Source organism: Malaclemys terrapin, chromosome 9 (assembly GCF_027887155.1).
Source record: "Malaclemys terrapin pileata isolate rMalTer1 chromosome 9, rMalTer1.hap1, whole genome shotgun sequence".
Taxonomy (NCBI): domain Eukaryota; kingdom Metazoa; phylum Chordata; order Testudines; family Emydidae; genus Malaclemys; species Malaclemys terrapin.
In genome coordinates this window covers 40668891-40689251 of record NC_071513.1, presented here as the reverse complement: position 1 = coordinate 40689251, position 20361 = coordinate 40668891, and positions in this window count along the sequence as shown.

Here is a 20361-nt window from a genome sequence, read left to right as displayed (position 1 = left end):
AAACTCATGGCAATCAGGAGAGGTCCTGGGTGACTGGAAAAAGGCTAATGTAGTGCCCATCTTTAAAAAAGGGAAGAAGGCGGATCCGGGGAACTACAGGCCCGTCAGCCTCATCTCAGTCCCTGGAAAAATCATGGAGCAGGTCCTCAAAGAATCAATTTTGAAGCACTTAGAGGACAGGAAAGTGATCAGGAACAGTCAGCCTGGATTCACCAAGGGCAAGTCATGCCTGACTAACCTAATTGCCTTCTATGAGGAGATAACTGGGTCTGTGGATGAGGGGAAAGCAGTGCATTCCTTGACTTTAGCAAAGCTTTTGATACGGTCTCCCACAGTATTCTTGCCAGCAAGTTAAAGAAGTAGGGGCTGGATTAATGGACTATAAGGTGGATAGAAAGCTGGCGAGATCATCGGGCTCAACGGGTAGTGATCAATGGCTCCATGTCTAGTGGGCAGCCGGTATCAAGCGGAGTGCCCCAAGAGTCAGTCCTGGGGCTGGTTTTGTTCAATATCTTCATTAATGATCTGAAAGATGGCATGGATTGCACCCTCAGCAAGTTTGCAGATGACACTAAACTGGGAAGAGTGGTAGATAGGCTGGAGGGTAGGGATAGGATACAGAGGGCCCTAGACAAATTAAAGGACTGGGCCAAAAGAAATCTGATGAGGTCCAACAAGGACAAGTGCAGAGTCCTGCACTTAGGACAGAAGAATCCCATGCACTGTTATAGACTAGGGACCGAGTGGCTAGGCAGCAGTTCTGCAGAAAAGGACCTAGGGGTTACGGTGGACAAGAAGCTGAATATGAATCAAGAGTGTGCCCTTGTTGCCAAGAAGGCTAACAGCATTTTGGGCTGTATTTTTTTTTTAAGTAGGGGCATTGCCAGCAGTTGGAGGGACATGATCATTCCCCTCTATTCGGCATTGGTGAGGCCTCATCTTGAGTACTGTGTCCAGTTTTGTGCCCCACACTACAAGAAGTATGTGGAAAAATTGGAAAGAGTCCAGCAGAGGGCAACAAAAATGATTAGCGGGCTGGAGCACATGTCTTATGAGGAGCGGCTGAGGGAACTGGGATTGTTTAATCTCCAGAAGAGAAGAATGAGAGGGGATTTGATAGCAGCCTTCAACTACCTGAAGGGGGGTTCCAAAGAGGATGGAGCTAGACTGTTCTCAGTGATAGCAGATGACAGAATAAGGAGTAATGGTCTCAAGTTGCAGTGGGGAGGTTTAGGTTGGATATTAGGAAAAACTTTTTCACTAGGAGGGTGGTGAAGCACTGGAATGGGTTACCTAGGGAGGTGGTGGAATCTCCTTTCTTAGAGGTTTATAAGGTCAGGCTTGACAAAGCCCTGGCTGGGATGATATAGTTGGGAATTGGTCCTGCTTAGAGCAGGGGGTTGGACTAGATGACCTCCTGAGGTCCCTTCCAAACCTGATATTCTATGATTCTATGAATTGAAGTATGCTTATACAGATGGGAAAATATTTAATTTAGCTCTTAATTTTCTGGGCCTTGTACATATTTACAAATCTCTCATGGTTTAGCAGAGACAGCTCCATGCTACATTGAGCACAAGGATTACCTAACCTAACATTAATCCATGTTATACTAAACCCATATAACCTGTTGGAGTCCATGTCTCCAGCAGTTACTCAGTTTTACACAAACAGAATTAGCAGCCACCAAAAATTGAATATCCTGATCTCCATGTGTCTGGAAGGATGGAGCACAACAGTATTTAGACCCACATCTCAGAACACATCCTTTACAGTACCTATGTGAGCTCTTCTGTATTCTGGTATATTAGCCAATATAGCTACTTCAAGAATTCTGTTCCTAGGAGAAACACAAGTAGTTAATTTCAGGCATGTGTCATAGTTGATGCCTTACTAACAAAGAGTCAAATCGTCACAAAAAATTGAATGAATGTATTTTGCCTAATGCCAATAATCCATCCAACCATTTTGAAAAGAAAATATCCATGTTATCGTTTTGTTTTGTTTCTGTAACACCAGTTCAAAAGAAATTATTCTCTCTGAAGTTTTTCTTGGGTATCTCCCCTCCGAGTTACTTGAGATGTTACATTTCATCAAAAAGCCAAAACATGGTTCATAACTAGGCATGGTAACTAGTAACAGGATCTGTTATTCAAATGTCCTTCTCCATATCCATGATGAAAAAATCCCTTCAATTTTCCTCTTAATTCCACACAAAAAGATTCTGATTATTGTTCAATTTTTTATTCTGATGGAAAATTCCCAACCAGCTCTACTGAAAATCAAAATATTTTCCATTTTCATTTTTCTAACAACCTTTTTATTTTTTTTAGTAAAGGCAGACATTTTTTGGTGAAAAATTGAATTGTTCCAAAACTGTCCAAAAAACTTTTAATAGAAAAATTTCAATTAACCCTATCATGAAGTCCAGTCAACTTCCCACTCTTGGTGAGGTGTTAACTTCAGTGTCTCTCTGGGCCCAAATAAATATTGAGACGGCACTATAAACATAATAAACAGTCAAACACCAGGTTTCTAAGAATTTCTACCAGTCCTGCTTCCAATAAATACAGTAAGAATGTATAAATATGAGAGTACATTTGGGAGACTATAACAAATATTCTGTCCATCCATCCACCCATCTAACTAACAGTCAAGGCATATCCTCATCCCCATGGAGCTGAAACCCTGTTTGTAATTTTCCTTAGCCATTGGTGTCTATAATTGGTAATGTCAGATGACATGAAACTGGTACAAAAGAGAAAGAGACGTCATTTCTAAATAGAGCTGCCCAGGATTAATTAACCCATGCACAGAGCCTTCTTATTGTCCCAAGAGGAATCTCCATATCACCAAAAAGGGACATAGGGAACACAACAATTTAAATATAATTCAGTGTACTGAATATTAAAAACAGTAAATATTTCCTGTGGAATTCTGTATATACGAGACAACCCTCTGTAGACAACATGTTTGCCCCCTCACTCAGACACACGGCCCTTCAAGAGTTCATGCTAACCACAATGATAACTCTGCTTTAGCTAAAGCGACTCCAGCTTCCTGCTTCACTGGTCTTGAGACTGAGAAAACATGGGGCTTTCTCTCCTTGTGTTTTCATTGAGCTGTGACCACCAGGTGTTTGAAACAGAGAGAAAGCCCTCTTATCACCTAACGCAATCTTTGTTACTACTGTGGCCAGTAGACTTAGCTATGAGACAAGTCTGTTCTTTTACACAATGCATTTGTATTACATCATGTTGGAGCCCACAGAGACGTATTCTATTATCAAACACAAACCTACATTATTATTGCAGTAACAGATTCAGGTCCAGTTCTGTTCTTACATACTCTGGAGTAATTCCATTGACTTCCATGGCATTCCTCCAGAGTACTGAGAGCAGAATATAACCCTAAACCTCCAAATATCCCACGAGGCATAGCGAAGCCAAATGTTAGCCATCATTTAGTAGTGGTGGAAGAATGGGTTTTATCCCCACCTCTAGTTCACACCTAGGTTGTGTCTGCATTTGAGTTTTTGTCTTACCCATAATTATTCCAAACAGCTGCAGACTGACTGGTGGTGGCAATGGCAGAGGGGTGGATGGTTTGGAGACAGCGCATGTATTTTTTTCCAATTGTGTTGTCTAGACCTGCTCAGGGAAGGTGGTAGAAATGCCTGCATATCGTTGATGCTGTAGTGTCCACAGTTGGTACCAGTGGTGGGGCTGCACTCACTGGGCATTACAAGTAATGTACTGTAGACAAGGCTCTGATGAAGAGGCGTGTGAAGGGAGGATAATGGATAGTCTCTCCTTCAGAACATATTACATTTGTACTATTGCTATGCAATAAATAGCATTTAGGGTAACAAAGGGATTAACTCCAAACTATCATAGTTAAGAGTTTCAGAATTCATGTTCTGTCACATTTTCCTGTCTCATCCCCTGCCGAGGCCAGCTAGTTGGATGTCAGCTAGAGCTGTGTGGAAAATACATGCAACAATCTGTGAAACTTCATGAAAATAATCACAATTTCATTCTGGGCCATATTGCCTCATACTATAAATTGACACTTGGTTGAGCTTTCTTTCCCAGCCAGGGACTAGGCCAGTGAAATAGGGCTGCTTTCAGTGAGCAATGGGGAGAATGGAAATGGGACTTCCATTTCTCCCTCAATTCCTCTCATTCTGATCTAATCATTTTGAATAGAGTTAACATCCACCATCCGTCCCTGAAATTTGTACCTTGTGCCTTTAAAACACCCTCACATTTCTGTAAGTAATTACACTTGTACAAAGCAGGGGAGGGATAGCTCAATGGTTTGAGCATTGGTCTGCTAAACCCAGCATTGTGAGTTCAATTCTTGAGGGGGCCACTTAGGGATCTAGGACAAAATCAGTATTTGGTCCTGCTAGTGAAAGCAGCGGGCTGGACTCAATGACCTTTCAAGGTCCCTTCCACTTCTAGGAGATAAGCCATCTCCATTTATTTATAAAGCAGTAAATTCAACTACACAGATATAACTTCTGGGACAGCAGCCTGAAGATGACTAACATGTAGAGAGCAGTTCAAAGCATCAGCAGCAAATATGTTGTGGTAGTAAAAGATGCCAAAAATTCAGCCCACACACAAGTAGCAGCTACTAGACAGAGCAAATGTGGTAATGGGTCGGCTCTTCAGAATAGAATGCGGGTATATGTGCATGAAATCAGCTCAAGCAGAGCATTTACACTGACTTTCTTGCTCTTATTTTGTATTCTCTCTTGTTAAAGTAAAGAAACATATTTGTTGACTAACCTTAATATTTTCTGAAGCAAATATTCTCTCCACTCTGAAGTGTCTGCTTAGTGCACTAGGTGCAAAGCTGGTCAAATCCTTAAACAGGAAGCCATAAAAACCAAACAAACTGATTAGCAAATTGCTTTGCCTAGTTCAGTTCAATGTGATTTGTGAGGTCTTGTTATCCACCACTTGCAAATATTTAGTCAACTGCTGGGAATTTCTGATAACACTTGCAGGTGCCAGGAGTTTCTCAATATTTAGTCTCCATGATTATTAATCCAAAAACCGGTTACAGAAGTTCAGAGGAGTAGTCATATTAGTCTGTATCCAGAAAAAGGATGAGGAGTTCAGTGGCACCTTAAAGACTAACAGATTTATTTGGGCATAAGCTTCCGTGGGTAAAAAACTCCACTTCTTGAGATGCATGGACTGAAAATTACAGACACAGGCATAAATATACTGGTACATGAAGAGAAGGGAGTTAAATGGAGAACCAGTGCTGACAAGGCCAATTCAGTTAGGGTGGATGTGGTCCACTCCCAATAACTGATGAAGAGGTGTCAATACCAAGAGAGGGAAAATTAATGCCCTCAGAGTTACATTTTATATTTCTAGTTTTAGATACAAGAGTGGTACATTTATACAAATCAGATGATCACACTCAGTAGATTATAAGCTTTGTAATGATACCTTACAAGAGACCTTTTGCATGAGGCATATCCCAGTTACTTACATTCACTTATTACCGTATTTTCTCTAAAACTGTCTCAGTTACATTATATTGACTTATCAAGTTTTTATAAAACCATATAGACTGCACAACGTCACACCCTCCTCCTGAACTTACTGCCAGAGACTTGGACACTGACCATGGCGGAGGCAGTATACCTAAAATTCGTTTTTGGGCTCCCCTATGGGGCAGACACACCTGTGTCCCCCAAAAGGGAAAGAGACCCTGACCCAGCTGTAGGCTCACAGCTTCCAACTATGAGGGACCTTTCGCTGGCCAGCAAAATCCCCCCCCCCTTTCACTCAGGTTGGGTTTGCTTCCAGCTAGAGTCCTTGGGGTTTGTTCCCACCGCAGCAGTCACCAGGACCCCAACTTCCAGCTCCAGGATACATGTCTCTGTGCACCTCTTCCACTCCATTACAGCCAGGTCATGCTTCTGGGTCTTAATTGCTTTGTCTCTTAAGTCCAGGCTGGTGGGCAGCCTTTTCTTTTTCCAGGTCAGGCTTTCCCCAGGCAAATTGTACATCAATTTCCATTTGTCTTCCCTTGAGACCATCACTTGATGAGCTGGGATACCACAGAGAATACCCTCCTGCCAGAACAGGCACCCCTCCACTCCTGTCTTGCTAAATTAGACACTCCAGTCAGCTTCAGCACAGACAGAGGTTGGGCCACACCCATCTGCAGTTCACTGAAACGGAGATGCACTCAGCTCAGGGGCTTCTTAGTTAACAGAGACATTCCCAATGCCCATTGTTCAGTCTTTCTGGGCAATTTGCAACTTGTGTAGTTTTAGCTTCTTTTGATCTTCATTCTTACTTATTTTGCTTCCTTTTCTGTCCCTACTTCCCTTTCCCGAAATAAGCAAACAGAAAATAACAAACCAGTAACCACTTTGTCTGTTCTCCAGCCACCACACTTAAAACTCACTTAAAATCACTACCAGTATCTCAAAGCAATCAGCTGTGCACAGATCCTGCTCGACTACGCCACTGTGACGGGTTGGATCACAGAAACCCCCTTGGGAGCTGCCACCAGATGTGCAAAGACTACCCCTGCTTCTGTTTTCCCTGCCAGCTCAGGACTCCAGCACCCTGTCTTGCTGAGCCAGACACTCCCGTTTGGCTCCACACACAGACCCAGGGTCTGAATCACTTGTCCCAAAGCTGCAAGTTTACCTGAAAACAGCTCGCAGTAGCGTGCTTGTCTTTAGCACTCAGATGCCCAACTCCCAATGGGGTCTAAACCCAGATAAATCCGTTTTACCCTGCATAAAGCTTATGCAGGGCAAACTCATAAATTGTTCACCCTCTATAACACTGATAGAGAGATATGCACAGTTGTTTGCTCCCCCAGGTATTAATACATACTCTGAGTGAATTACTAAATAAAAAGTGATTTTATTAAATACAGACAGTAGGATTTAAGTGGTTCAAAGTAGTAACAGACAGAACAAAGTAAGTCACCAAGCAAAATAAAATAAAATGCGCAAATCTATGCCTAATCAAACTAAATACAGATAATCTCACCCTCAGAGATGCTTCAGTAAGTTTTTCTCAGACTGGACATCTTCCAGGCCTGGGCACAATCCTTTCCCCTGGTACAGCTCTTGTTGCAGCTCAGGTGGTAGGTAGGGGATTCTTCATGATGGCTCCTCTCCCTCACTGTTCTCTTCCCCCCTTTATATATCTTTTGCATAAGGCGGGAACTCTTTGTCTCTCTGGGTTTCCACCCCCCCTCACTGGAAAAGCACCAGGTTAAAGATGGATTCCAGTTCAGGTGACATGATCACATGTCACTGCAAGACTTCATTACTCACTTGCCAGCACACACATATACAGGAAGACTCACAGGTAAATACAGCCATCTGCAGACAATGGGAGTCATCAAGATTCCAAACCATCATTAATGGTCCACACTTTACACAATTACAATAGGCCCTCAGAGTTACATTTTATATTTCTAGTTTTAGATACAAGAGTGGTACATTTATACAAATCAGATGATCACACTCAGTAGATTATAAGCTTTGTAATGATACCTTACAAGAGACCTTTTGCATGAGGCATATCCCAGTTACTTACATTCACTTATTACCGTATTTTCTCTAAAACTGTCTCAGTTACATTATATTGACTTATCAAGTTTTTATAAAACCATATAGACTGCACAACGTCACAGCATGGACTGAAAATTACAGACACAGGCATAAATATACTGGTACATGAAGAGAAGGGAGTTAAATGGAGAACCAGTGCTGACAAGGCCAATTCAGTTAGGGTGGATGTGGTCCACTCCCAATAACTGATGAAGAGGTGTCAATACCAAGAGAGGGAAAATTACATTTGTAGTGAGCCAGCTACTCCCAGTCCCTATTCAAACCCAAATTAATGGTGTTAAGTTTGCAAATGAATTGTAGCTCTGCAGTTTCTCTTTGAAGTCTGTTTTTGAAGTTTTTTTGTTGAAGGATGGCTACTTTTAAATCTGTTATTGAATGTCCAGGGAGATTGAAATGTTCTCCTACTGGCTTTTGTATGTTTTGTCTCATTTGAGTCCATTTATTCTTTCACATAGAGACTGTCTGGTTTGGCCAATATACATGGCAGAGGGGCATTGCTACCACATTATGACATATATCACATTAGTAGATGTGCAGGTGAATGAGCCCCTGATGGTGTGGCTGATGTGGTTGTGTCCTCTGATAGTGTCGCTAGAGTAGATATGGGGACAAAATAGGCAACAGTGTGGTGTGGTGTGCCTGGAGCCTGTACCTCTCACCCCCTCCCATGACCCAACCACCTGCCCCAGCCCTGATCCCAGCTGGAGCCCTCACCCCCTCTTACATCCCAACCCACTGCCTCAAACCGGAACCCCCTCCTGCACCCTGACCTCCTCATTTCTGGCCCATCCCAGAGCCCGCCCCCCTCATCCCTTCCCACACCCCAACCTCCTGAGCCAGCCCAGTGAAAATAAGCAAGAATGAGGAGGTACAGAGCCTCAGAAAAGGGGCAGGGAGGGACCTCGGAGGAGGGGCAGAGCAGGGCGGGAAAAGGGTGTTTGGTTCTATTCAAGTAGAAAGTTGGCAGTCCTAAAGGGTAGTAATTTTTGTTGTTGCAGCACATGAGAAGAGAATTGTATGTTTGTGTTTAAAGCTATGCTCTACACAGTTGCATTGTATTCCATTAGTGTGCAACTGAAATGTAATTTCATCAATGGTCACATTATACTTGTGTTTGCTAAGAATGGAATGTCTGATAGATTGTTTTATGTCTAGAAAGTAGCAGCCTCCTTGCCAATTTGTCCCTTTTCTTCCTTCAATATTATGTCCACAGTTTAGAAATGAAAATAAAATTATACTTCCCCTAAACTACTGAGCATCTGGTTTAGATCTTTGCTTAAATTAATCTAAACAGGTAACTCTTTATTATTATTATTATTTTGGATTACAGTAACATGTAGATCCCAACCATTGATAAGGGTCCCATTGTGCTAGGCCTTGTGCAAAGCGACAGTCCCTGCCCTAAAAAACTTACAATCTAAGTATAAAAATACTTGAGTATTAGTTGTTCTCTCTGTGCAATTTATACCCAGTGTTAACAAGTGCACTAAACCTGGGGGTGGAATTTTAGACCAAAATTGTTTGATTCACTTTTCGAACTTGCATTATCTGTTTATTTATGATTTTAAAAGGGCAGACTTTGGAAAATTAAGGGAATTAGCTAAAAATTTCAGCTAGACTGAAGAGTGCAAGGACTTAAATATAGAGGAGGTTTGAAATTTCATCAGGTCAACTACATAAAAGCTATCAAATGTGCATCCCAAGTTAGAAAGCCTGTAGGGAATGAAAAAAGGAGGTGATCAGCAAAGGAAACTACATTGTGAAGGTTTGAAAATGTAGGAATAAATGAGAATTGCTAAAAATCAAGCTGAATTTGCTCTTGTCAAGGAAATTAAAATAAATCTGAAGAGGTGTTTTAGTTATATAAATGAAAAGAGATAAGGAACAATGAGGTTGGGCCACTATGCAGTGTGGCTGGGAAGGAGATGAAAAATAATCTAAATACACCTCTACCCCAATATAATGCTGTCCTCGGGAGCCAGAAAATCTTACCACGTTATAAGTGAAACTTGCTTTGATCCATCAGAGTGCGCAGCCCCGCCCCCCGAGAGCACTGCTTTACCGCGTTATATCCGAATTCATGTTATATTGGGTCGCGTGATATCAGGGTAGAGGTGTATAATCCAAAAACTAAATTAATATTTTGCCTTGGTATTCAATTAGGATAATAATATGGAACATGTGCATGAAGGCAGTATGGCTGATGGAAATGCGTGTTTAGAAATGGAAATTACCACATCTGAGGTAGAAGAAAAACGTAAAGAGCTTAATATGCTCAAAAATTGGGGGGTGGGGGCTAGCTAACTTCTGTCCCAGAATACTGAAAAAACTGGCAGATTGCTAGTTTGGTAGCAAGAATTTTTAATACATCTATTTGTGGGTTGTACCATATGATTAGAGAATAGCTAGTGTCCTATCTATATTTAAGAAGGGGTGGGGGGGGGGAAGAGATCCGTACAATTACAGACAATTAAATTAACCTCAGAAGTATGCAAGGCTATAGAACACAAGTTGGAAAAGACAGAGGAGGAGATATCTAGGTGTGTGAGTTGATCACAGGATGACTATGAGTCACCAATGTGATGCAGCTGTGAAAAAGGGAAATGTGATCCTAGGATGCATGAGGTGAGGCATTCCAGTAGAGACAGAAGTTTTACTGCCACAGTACAAGGCACTGGTAAGACCTCATTTGGAATACTGTATTCAGTTCCGGTCACTCATGTCCAAGGAAGATGAATTTAATCTGGAACAGGTGCAGAGACGAGCTAGGATGATCAGGAGACTGGAGGGCAAATCTTATGAGAGGAGACTAAAAGAGCTTGGATTGTTTAGTCTAGCAACAAGAAGGCAGAGGGGGATAAAATCCCTTTGTATAAATGCATTAGGAGGGTAAATACTAGGGAGAGTGAAGAGCTATTTAAGCTAAAGGACAGTGCTGGCTCAAGAACAAATGGATATAAAATAGCCATGAAAAAATTCATGTTGGAAATTAGAAAAAGGTTTCTAACCATCAGAAGGGTGAAGTTCTGGAACAGCCTTCCACTAGGAGTTGTGAGACCGAACAATGTAATGAGATCGGAGAGAGAGCTGGACAAATTTTTGAGTGCAGTTGTATAACAGGGTTGTATGTGATGGTAGGGCTCAGCCATCCTGAGGGTCTCTTTGGTTATATATTGTTGTTCCTAAAGTTCATGCTTCAGGGTTTGAGCCAGCATTGGCAAGGGTCAGGAAGAGACTCCCTAATATATTCTCAGAGAAGTTTTTAAATCTCCTTCGTCTGAAGCATCAGGGATGGTCACGGCTGGAGATGGGACATTGGACGGGGAAGTTCAGGGTTCTGAGGTGGCACCGAGCATTCTCTCTCTCAGATTCTTGGCTGGCTGGTTGATGACCATGTGCTCTAACTGATCACCGTATGTGGGGGGTGGAGAAGGAATTTTTCCCTGGGTCAGATTGGCAGTGAGTTTGAGGGTTTTTAGCTTTCCTCTGCAGCATGTGGGTGTAGGTCGCTTGCCAGGATCATCTGTATATCATTCCCTGTCATTGTGGGGGCTGGTTGCATGCTCTTAAAGGGGGTAGCAATCACTATGGTCCCTCTGCACCATGAGAACTCAGGGTTGCATCAGACCTCCCCGTTGTTGTTATAGCACCTACTTGTCTCTTGCTTACACAAGGTGCAGTCCATCCCCAGCTTATTATTCAACATCTAACTGAAGCCACAAGGGATCAAGTAAGGTAACACAGATTGCAGGGCCAGTAATTTGCAAACATCCAGGTCTACAACTCCTTCATGTCAACTGCAAACAGCACCTCTGCCAATAATATCAGTAATGGTTAGTTAGCCAAATAAGCACCTGGATGAAAACCAGCAGGCTAAAGCTGAACATGGACATGCCTGAGGTGATGCTGGTAGAAAGAAGGAAGTGCTTTGAATAACTTCCTTCCTCTATAACTATCCCCGTTATTGAGAACATGTGCCCCCAGAATGTTAAGGCAATCCATAGCCTCGGGGTCCTCTTGGACTCAGTGCTGTTGAACACCCAAATACCTACAGCAACAAAGACACCATTTCTATCTGCACCTGGCTAGAAGATTGTGCCCTGTTCTAGCAGACTGCCACGCATCTGACAGGTTTTGTTGGCAGCAACAAGAGTCAGGTTCAGCTAGCTGGTAGTTTCTTTAACAATTATCAGACACCACCAGCTCAAGCCCCCCGTCCCTGAAACCTGGGAAAACTAAATATATCCCCTGGGCAACCTCCATAGGCAATACTTCTCCACTTTCAAGCACTGAGTCTGTGTATGAAGCAGGGAACATTGTATTAGAAAGGGGGAAATGAGACACAGAATCACCTTGGGGGAAACTAGCAAAGAATAAACCACAAATATCTCTATATATGACTATTAAGTAAAACTCCCACCCCCCAGCCCGGCAGTGTCTTTGGTAATAGTCTTTAGAGTCAGTGTTCCACTTGTAGTGTGAACACCCAAACAGGCAATGTTCCTTCAATAGCCAGTCTACCCCCTCTTTTCAACTGCACCCACACTCACTGTTTGTTATCTAGGGTTAGTGAAGTCCAGAGTTCAGGCACATCCATCTCCAGCCCTAAGTGAAACACCAGCTGGTCTGCTCTGGGGCCCCCACCTTATAATGCAGCTGTGGTGATTTCAGCTCTAATAATGCTAGGTAGCATTACAGGGTTCCTCAGTTATGCTGTTGCTGTCCTTTATAGCTTCACCAAAAACCACCTCCAAACTGCTTCAGGTCACAGTACAGTTGCTGTAGAGGAAAATTATCTCTCCACAAACTCTTCAGAGAAGATTCAGTAGCATATAGGACCCTAAACAGAGTTCATACCAGCTAAAATACACTCATACCAGAGAATAAAAACCTCTTTCTTTAACTTTGGCTAGACTCTGCTACCCAACTGTGCCAGACTGCAGTATTGGTCAGGGTGACCTGTCACCCCAGGCACATTTGGTGCTGTTCTCTTGCCCTTTTGTTACCCAACAGGAACAACAACTTTTTATTACCCTCGCCCCCCCAAAAAAATTAACTGAATTTTAAACAAAATTGCCTAAACCTTCACATAGCAGAGATGCAAATGAGGCCTTGCCTATTTAATCATTTCCCACAGCTCACCAACAGATGTCAGCAGAGAGCTCTCTCCCCTATGGATCCTCTGTCCACCTGGAGTTTTCCAAGCAGCTCTGGGCTGCTCTTTCCCCTGTTCAGCAACAGATTGTAGTAGTGACTTTCCTATCTCTTCAGAGCTTCAGGCCACAGGGCTTCTAAGACACAGACCTGGCCACAGAGATCCATGCATGACTGATCTCCAGGCTTAATTATTGCAAGTCATTATATCTAGGAAAGAAACCGAACTCTCCAGAAAAGTTCCAACTGATACAACATGTAGCCACCCATCTGCATATGTAAGCAGGGGAATGGTCCCGCTATTGCAGGGAACTTTCCTGGCTTCTGCACTACCCCGGTGAAATGGGCTAGCGGAAGGATCTGAGTCCTTGCTCCCACTTCCTTTACCCGGAGGCCTCCCTGCCCTCAAGGACTCCCCTTCTACTGTCCTGTCTAGCAGTGTCCTGGTAACCCCAACAAGGCTGGGCCCAGGATTCCTGGGGGGCTCGACCCCCAACCTTGCAGTGGTCACCTAGGACAGGGGCTAGGGTGTCCCCACTCCGGGGTACTCTCTCTGCACTGGACACTTCCCTGACCAACTGATCATTACATTTAAAGCAAATACAATTTATTTAATCAACTATTAGTTTAAAAAGGAATAAGGAAAAATGGGAAAGGTTAAAGGAAAACACATCACCCCGCTCTGTGGCAGGGAACATTACAAACAGTGTCTCTGGAATGTCAGAGCAGTTCACAGACTGTTTCTTGTATAGGGTTACCATATTTCCACAATCAAAAAAGAGGACACTGGGGGGGGAAGCCCCACCCTAGCCCCACTCCCATCCACTCCCTCCCACTTCCCACCCCCTGACTGCCCCCCTCAGAACCCCACCCCCCTGCTTCTTGTCCCCTGACTGCCCCCTGCTGAGAACCCCCCACCCTAACTGCCCCTCCAGGACCCTACCTGTCCCCTGACTGCCCCAACCCCTTATCCACTTGCATGGGTGGCAGGGTTGTAGGAATTTTGGTGGTGCCCAGAACCCCCCCACACCTACCTAAGGCTCTGGGAGGGGGGTTGGGTGGGAGGAGGAAGTCTGGGGTGCAGGTCCTGGGCTGGGGATTAGGGTGCAGGGTGCAGGCTCTGGGATAGAGTTTGGGTGCTGGGTGCATGCTCTGGGCTGGGGCAGGGGGTAGGTGTGCAGGAGGGGGTGAGGTGTGCAGGCTTTGGGATGGAGTTTGGGGGTAGGAGGTGGTGCAAAGGGAGGGGGTGCAGGCTTTGAGAGGGAGTTTGAGGGCAGGAGGGTGTGTGTGGGAAGGGGGAGGGGGTTTGGGAGGGAGTTTGGGGATAGGAGGGGATGCAGGGGTGAGGCCTATGGGTCTGAGGATAAGGGGTTCATGATGCAGGAGGGGGCTCAGGGATGGAGCAGAGGATTAGGGTGCGGGGCGATGAGGGCTGGGGATGAGGGGTGTGGGGCGTTGGAGAGGCTCAGGGCTAGGGTGGAAGGGCAGGGTAAGGGCAGCCTGTCTTCCCATTAGTGGATGGGGGACGCTAGGACCCGGGGGCAGCAGACAGCAGTTGCTGCTGGCTCTGGCAGTATAAGCAGGTAAGGGAGAGGCAGGCAGGGAGGGGAGGCCCCACGGGGGGGGGGAACGCGTGGAGGGGGAGTGGCAGGTGGAGGTCAGGGACCCATCCAATACTCCCCCGCTCCCTGGCTGCCCCCCCCCCGACTCCACTTACCATTCTGGCTCCACGTGTTTGCAAAACACGCTGCCCAGGGGTCGGTTTGTGTGTTACACAGGGCTGCAGACAGAGGGAGGGGGGAGCAGGGGAGGGCTCTGGCTGCTGGAGGCCAATGGGAGCAGCTCAATTGGCCCAGCCACCCAATCAGCAGCCGCAATCTGCATGGATGGGAGGGAGGGAGGAGAGTGAGAAAAAAAACCCGGACATTTTAACCTTGTTACCAATTCCTCACGGACGGCTATTTAGAGACGCAAAAGCTGGACATGTCCGAGGAAATACGGATGGATGGTAACCCTATTCTTGTAAGTCCCAGGCCGCCTTCTCAGGCCCTGGCTGTGCTGCAGGGATGCTGCGGGTTGGACACTTGCTCTGGTGTGGCCACATGCCCTCTGGCTCTAAGTGGCAGGATCTTCTTCCCAGTGTCACCCCCGCCCTGTCGGGATTACGATCCCCGTCCAAGCCTGGCCTGCAGAGCCTCTTGGCTGAGGCGTCTCCCTGTGCTGGGCCCGCTGCCCAGGGTCCCCCCTCAATCTTCCCAGCTACTCACTGCACCCGGCTCTGGACTGCTCCAGCTCCAGCTCCACCACTCTGTCTCAGCACTGCTGCTGCTGCTGCTGCTCTGCCTCCAGCTCCCTGGGCTGCTTCTCTGGCCCCTCTGGCTCTGGTTGCTACAGCTCTGCTCCCAGGACAGGTCTGCTCTGAGGCTGCTTCTGTGACTCTGCTCCCAGTTCTGACCTGCTTCCTGGGCTGCATGTCTGGCCCCTCTGGTTCTGGTTGCTGCAGCTCTGCTCCCAGGGCAGGTCTGCTCTCTCTGGGCTGTGCTCTGGCTTTGGGGCTGCAGCTCTGCTCCCAGCATAGGGTCTGCTCTCTCTGGGCTGCTTTTCTGGTCCCTCTGGATCTGGCACAGCTCTGCTCCCCAGCTCAACTTAAGCTCCTGCTTTCTCCTTAGCTTGGCCCCACCCTGTCCGACCCAGGCAATTCCAACTCCCACTGAGGACGGGGCCCACCCTGGCCTCCCAACTCTTTGATTAGCATTCAGGCTGACCTGGAGCCTTGACCTCTCCCCATTGTTCCTGGGTACAGTCAGTCTCCATAGGTGCCGACTCCATGAGTGTTCTGGGGCTGGAGCACCCACAGGAAAAAATTTGTGGGTGCTCTGCACCCACTGGCAGCCAAGCTCCCTTCCCCCCCACTCCACCTCCTCCTCCGCCTCCCACCCTGAGCATGCCACATCTCTGCTCCTCCACCTACCTCCCAGCACCAACAAACAGCTGTTTGGTGGCGTAGCAAGCTCCAGGAGGGAGGAGGAGGAGCGGGAACGTGGTGCACTCAGGGCGGGGATTTGGGGAAGGAGTCGGAAAAGGGGCAGGGAGGGGGTGGAAACTTTGGGGAAGGGGTTGGAATGGGGGCAGGGCAGGGGCGGGGCCTCATGGAAGGGGTGGAGTCAGGGCAGGGCCAGGCGCAGAGCGGGGGGTCGAGCACCTACTGGCGGGAGCAGAAGTCTCAGGGTCCTGATTTCCCATCGACCTTTCCCCTTTTAATACTGGGAGCTAGCCAACCAAAACACCCCCACTGAATGTTAGTAAGGGGGCAACAGTCCCCTTACACAGAGGACACAGGTGAGCTCAAGCACAACTACTTAGCACTCTGGTTTCTGTACTGGCTCCTCACTGAACACAGAGCTCTTTTCAAAAGGAGGCTATTCCAAGCCCTAGGATTGGCCTTAGGTACCCGAGGGATCTCCCTCTGTGCTCCCATGACAGATATGTTCCACTGGAACACATGACATTGTCAAATAATAGGGGAAGCTCTTGAATAAGTGAGACAGAAGCTTCACAGGAGCTGGATCTAGACTATGGAATTCTCTGCCACAAGAGAAAGGAATAACCATGGGCCTCACCCTGTTCAGAACAGAAACTCATCTCTTCCACTTAGCTTTCCCTGATTAAGTTTTTCACACACACCAACACCCACCATTCACTTGCTCAAATGCAGACACACACACAAATCATAAAGTGATCAAGCTACTGGGAAGGGAGAAAAAGAAAAGAAGAGTATTATTTTGTATTTTAAATTTTTGGGAACCACTCAGATTCTGGGGTCAGATAAGTTCCTAGATAGAAACATCAACAAAGAATACATAATAATAATAATAGCTAGCTGAGCTTTTATCTAGCCCTTTATGTCATCAGATCTCAAAGAACTTTATAATGAAGCTCACAATCATTATTGCCATTTCACAGATTTATTGCTTCTGCTAGGCCAGCATGGCCCTCCATCATCCTCTATGCGAGGCTGTGCTTAATAGACATGATATTAACATCCTTATGTTAATAGTGCCGTGAAAAACCATTAATATAGTCACCACACTAAACTTATCTATAGCAGTGAAATAAAATACTTGGGGCAAGATTTAATTTGTAACTTGTTTAAGAGCTCCCTCTGTGGGACAATGAATGCTGCTGCAAGGCATGAGAAAATCTTTTTCATCCGTTTCTTTTCCTGTAGCCATGTTGTTTTATTCAGGGAGGTAGGATAAAAATTGACAAGACCCATAGCACATATATTTTTGCAAAGAAAAATTGCTTTTTGTGTACAGCAGAAATGGGGTCAAGCTACAAAATAGGGATCTGGATTTTGAAACCCACAAGGTTCAGAGGTTTGAGGTTCTCCCTCTCTCTCTCTCATCCCTGACTCATCTCAACTTCAAACTTGGCTAAATGACAAGTTTATTTTTTCTCAGAATTTTTTAGAGTCACATAAAATGAATGCAGACCAACCACTCTCCTACGGTCCAAGAATACCGTTAAGGTAGCCCATTCAGGGTTTAATGCAGCAACGTCAAATTCACTAGGAAGAAGGCTGGATTCTATGCTTAAATTTGGGTCATGGGCCAGGATATAAATTCAAGACTTTATATTCCCCTCTGTACCTAGGGAATTACTCCCTGATATAAGAAGGAGGCTTGTAATGCAATCAAGGGGTAAACTTCTCTGAGTCATTGTTTCAGACTGTCTGTAGACTCAGGCAGACATCACACCATCACTTTATGCTCAGGTCACATTTGGAAGGTTCTGTGTGCAGCCAGGAGGGCTAGACACTTACTTTTATTTTTAAATGAAAACTTAGGTTCTTCACAATCTAAATATGTCATGTAGGTCACCTAAATACATCACAATGCTCTGATCTGGCCTGGGGGTCATATGTTTGACACCCCAGGTCTAGAGGAATGGCTTTTGCCATGGAAGATCTAATATGAATCTTTTGCTGGTTTATTCAACTATTGAACCTTTACAAAATCCAACCAGTGAGAGAGTGGGTTTCCAGGATGTGAAGATACAGTTATGCAAATCAGAAGTCTTACTAACAGTTCTGCCAGCTCATTTACCATTGTTTGAATGGAAGTTGCTGGTAGGACAGCAGCCATAGGAAGGGAAGAGCGAAAAAATGGGATTGTAACAGAACTATTTTGCAATTTGAACTATACTATTGCTGCAGTAGTCTTCCTGGAGAACTTCATCCTAATCCTTCTCGTCATCAATGTTGGTGAAAGAAAAGGAGCTAAAACATGCTGCATTTCGCTTTCCATGTCATAGATGAGTGAATGTATTTGGCTGTCTCCTATCTGTTTGCTCAGCTATGCAGATACCCGTGATGAGGCGTCTGCCCCACACTGGCCCATAAGGGGTTAATAGAGCCCTAGGGAGGCTGCACAGGAGGCAGTTAATCACAGAAGGGCTTATAGGAGCAGCCAATCAGGGCCGGGCATGCCCATATAAGAACAGCTGCAATAGAGAGCAGCTTCAGTCACTTCCTGGAGCTTGAAGAGGGAGGAGGACTGGCTCCCTTGAAGGTGGAGGGCAGGAAGCACCTAACAGTTCTACAGGCAGAGACCCAGGGAACTAAAGACAGCTCCTGGCAGGCTGAGGCCCTGAGGCAAGGGCAAGGAAAGTGCTGGGGCTCCGAGAAAGTGGCCCAGGAAGATCTATAGAGGAGTCGGAGGGGACGCAGCAAGTGACAGCTATCCAGGGGCGGCTCTAGCTATTCTGCCGCCCCAAGCACGGCAGGCAGGCTGCCTTCAGCGGCTTGCCTGCAGGAGGTCCCCAGTCCTGCGGATTCGGTGTACCTGCCACTGAATAACCGCCGAAGCCGTGGGACCGACGGACCTCCCGCAGGCATGCCGACAAAGGCTGCCTGACTGCCACCCTCGCAGGGACCAGCAGGGTGCTCCCCGTGGCTTGACGCCTCAGGCACGCACTGGTACCTGGAGCTGCCGCTGCGGCCATCTACAGGGTCTCTGGGCTAGGACCTGAAGTAGTGGGTGGGCCCAGATCCCCCTCTGCCCCCACTTGCCACTGAGGAAGTGGCTGGACTGAGGGACTGTGATACTGTCCCCTAGAAGGGGGGAACACAGAGTGTGGCAAAGCCAGACGGCTGTGTCATGAAGAGGATGCTGCAGTCCTGGGAGTGATGTGGGTCCCTGAAGCAGAAATGATAGTGGCGAGATATCACCAGAGGAGGTTGCACTGGTATACAGAGCTAATCCACAGAACAGCCAGCAGGAGGCGCCACAGTGGTGAGTCAAGCCCCGTCACTATGCCTATGAAAATCTTTGTTTCCATTCCACAGGGTTGGCAAGGCTGGAAGGTTTTGGGTCCTGTCCTCTCTCTAGAGGAAGAAGTCCTTGGTGCATTTCAGCTCCTCCAGAACCTCTTGTTGAAGTTCTGGCTGCACTCCTCCCACACTTTTTTCCTTTTGTTCACTCCACAATATCCCAAGCAATCAGTGTAAATCTCCTCCTGGCCTTGGCCAAACTGTCTGGGTAAGAGGCTAGGAAGAGGAAACTCATTCATTGCAAGGCTCTCTCTGCCTGAATTCCTTGCACTGGTTGTTCCTCCATCCAGACAGAATTTCATTGGGATTCAGAGTAGTGGGCATCATCCAGGGGTCTCTGCTTGGTGTCCTTGCACAGGCAACCTCTGATATGTGATTGACCCACCCCCTAGACCCAGAGGCAATGTGTAACTGTTGGTAGTGGGGGGGGGTTACAATTTAAAGGTGGAGGGCCCATGACCACCCCAAGCATTGCCTCTGAATCTAGAACAGAGGTTTTCAAAATGGGGCGTGCCCCCAAGGGGAGCACAGAGGAATATTTGGGGGGAGTGACAATGCTAAGGGGCAGTGGGAGAGAGCACCACCTCCACCCCCCTGACTCAACCAAAAATTGTAACTACACAGGGGGTGTGGGGGCTCAGCTCAGAAAGGTCCCCCCAACCCAGACACACTGGGTGGCCTGCTGAAGTTAGTCGGGGGTGGAGGTGGTGCTCCCTCCCTGAGCCTCACCATGTGGAACTGACCCGAGCCACCTGGCATCACCGCTTCCCCCCCCCAACATTCCTCCAAGCCCCCTGAGGGGGGCACACTCCAGCTTGAAAACTTCTGAAGCTGTTGCTAAATGATAGGCATAAAACTGAAAGGGGAGGGAAGTGGGGGGAAATGACCCTCACACACCTTGCCTCTACCTAGATCTACACTTTTGTTTCCTTTGTCCCATCCCATTGACCTCCATTTCTAACCATAAAGCTTTTTAAAATGAAGTTTAGGGAAATTTGCACATTTGCTAATATGCAAATTAACGTATTGGATACTTTGCTTAAAATGTCACACGTCTGGCAGTTAATGCTCAACAAAGTGCTGATGTGCTGAATGCTCACATATTTTGCATTCCTGTTACAAACACTGACTAGGGGGATTAGGAATGTGCTTGCTAAGTTGTTCAAAATAACCAATCAGGCAAACATGACCTTTACAGAGAGGAGTGACAGGGAAAAAAGTCACATGGTCAGTCTCCGTTGCA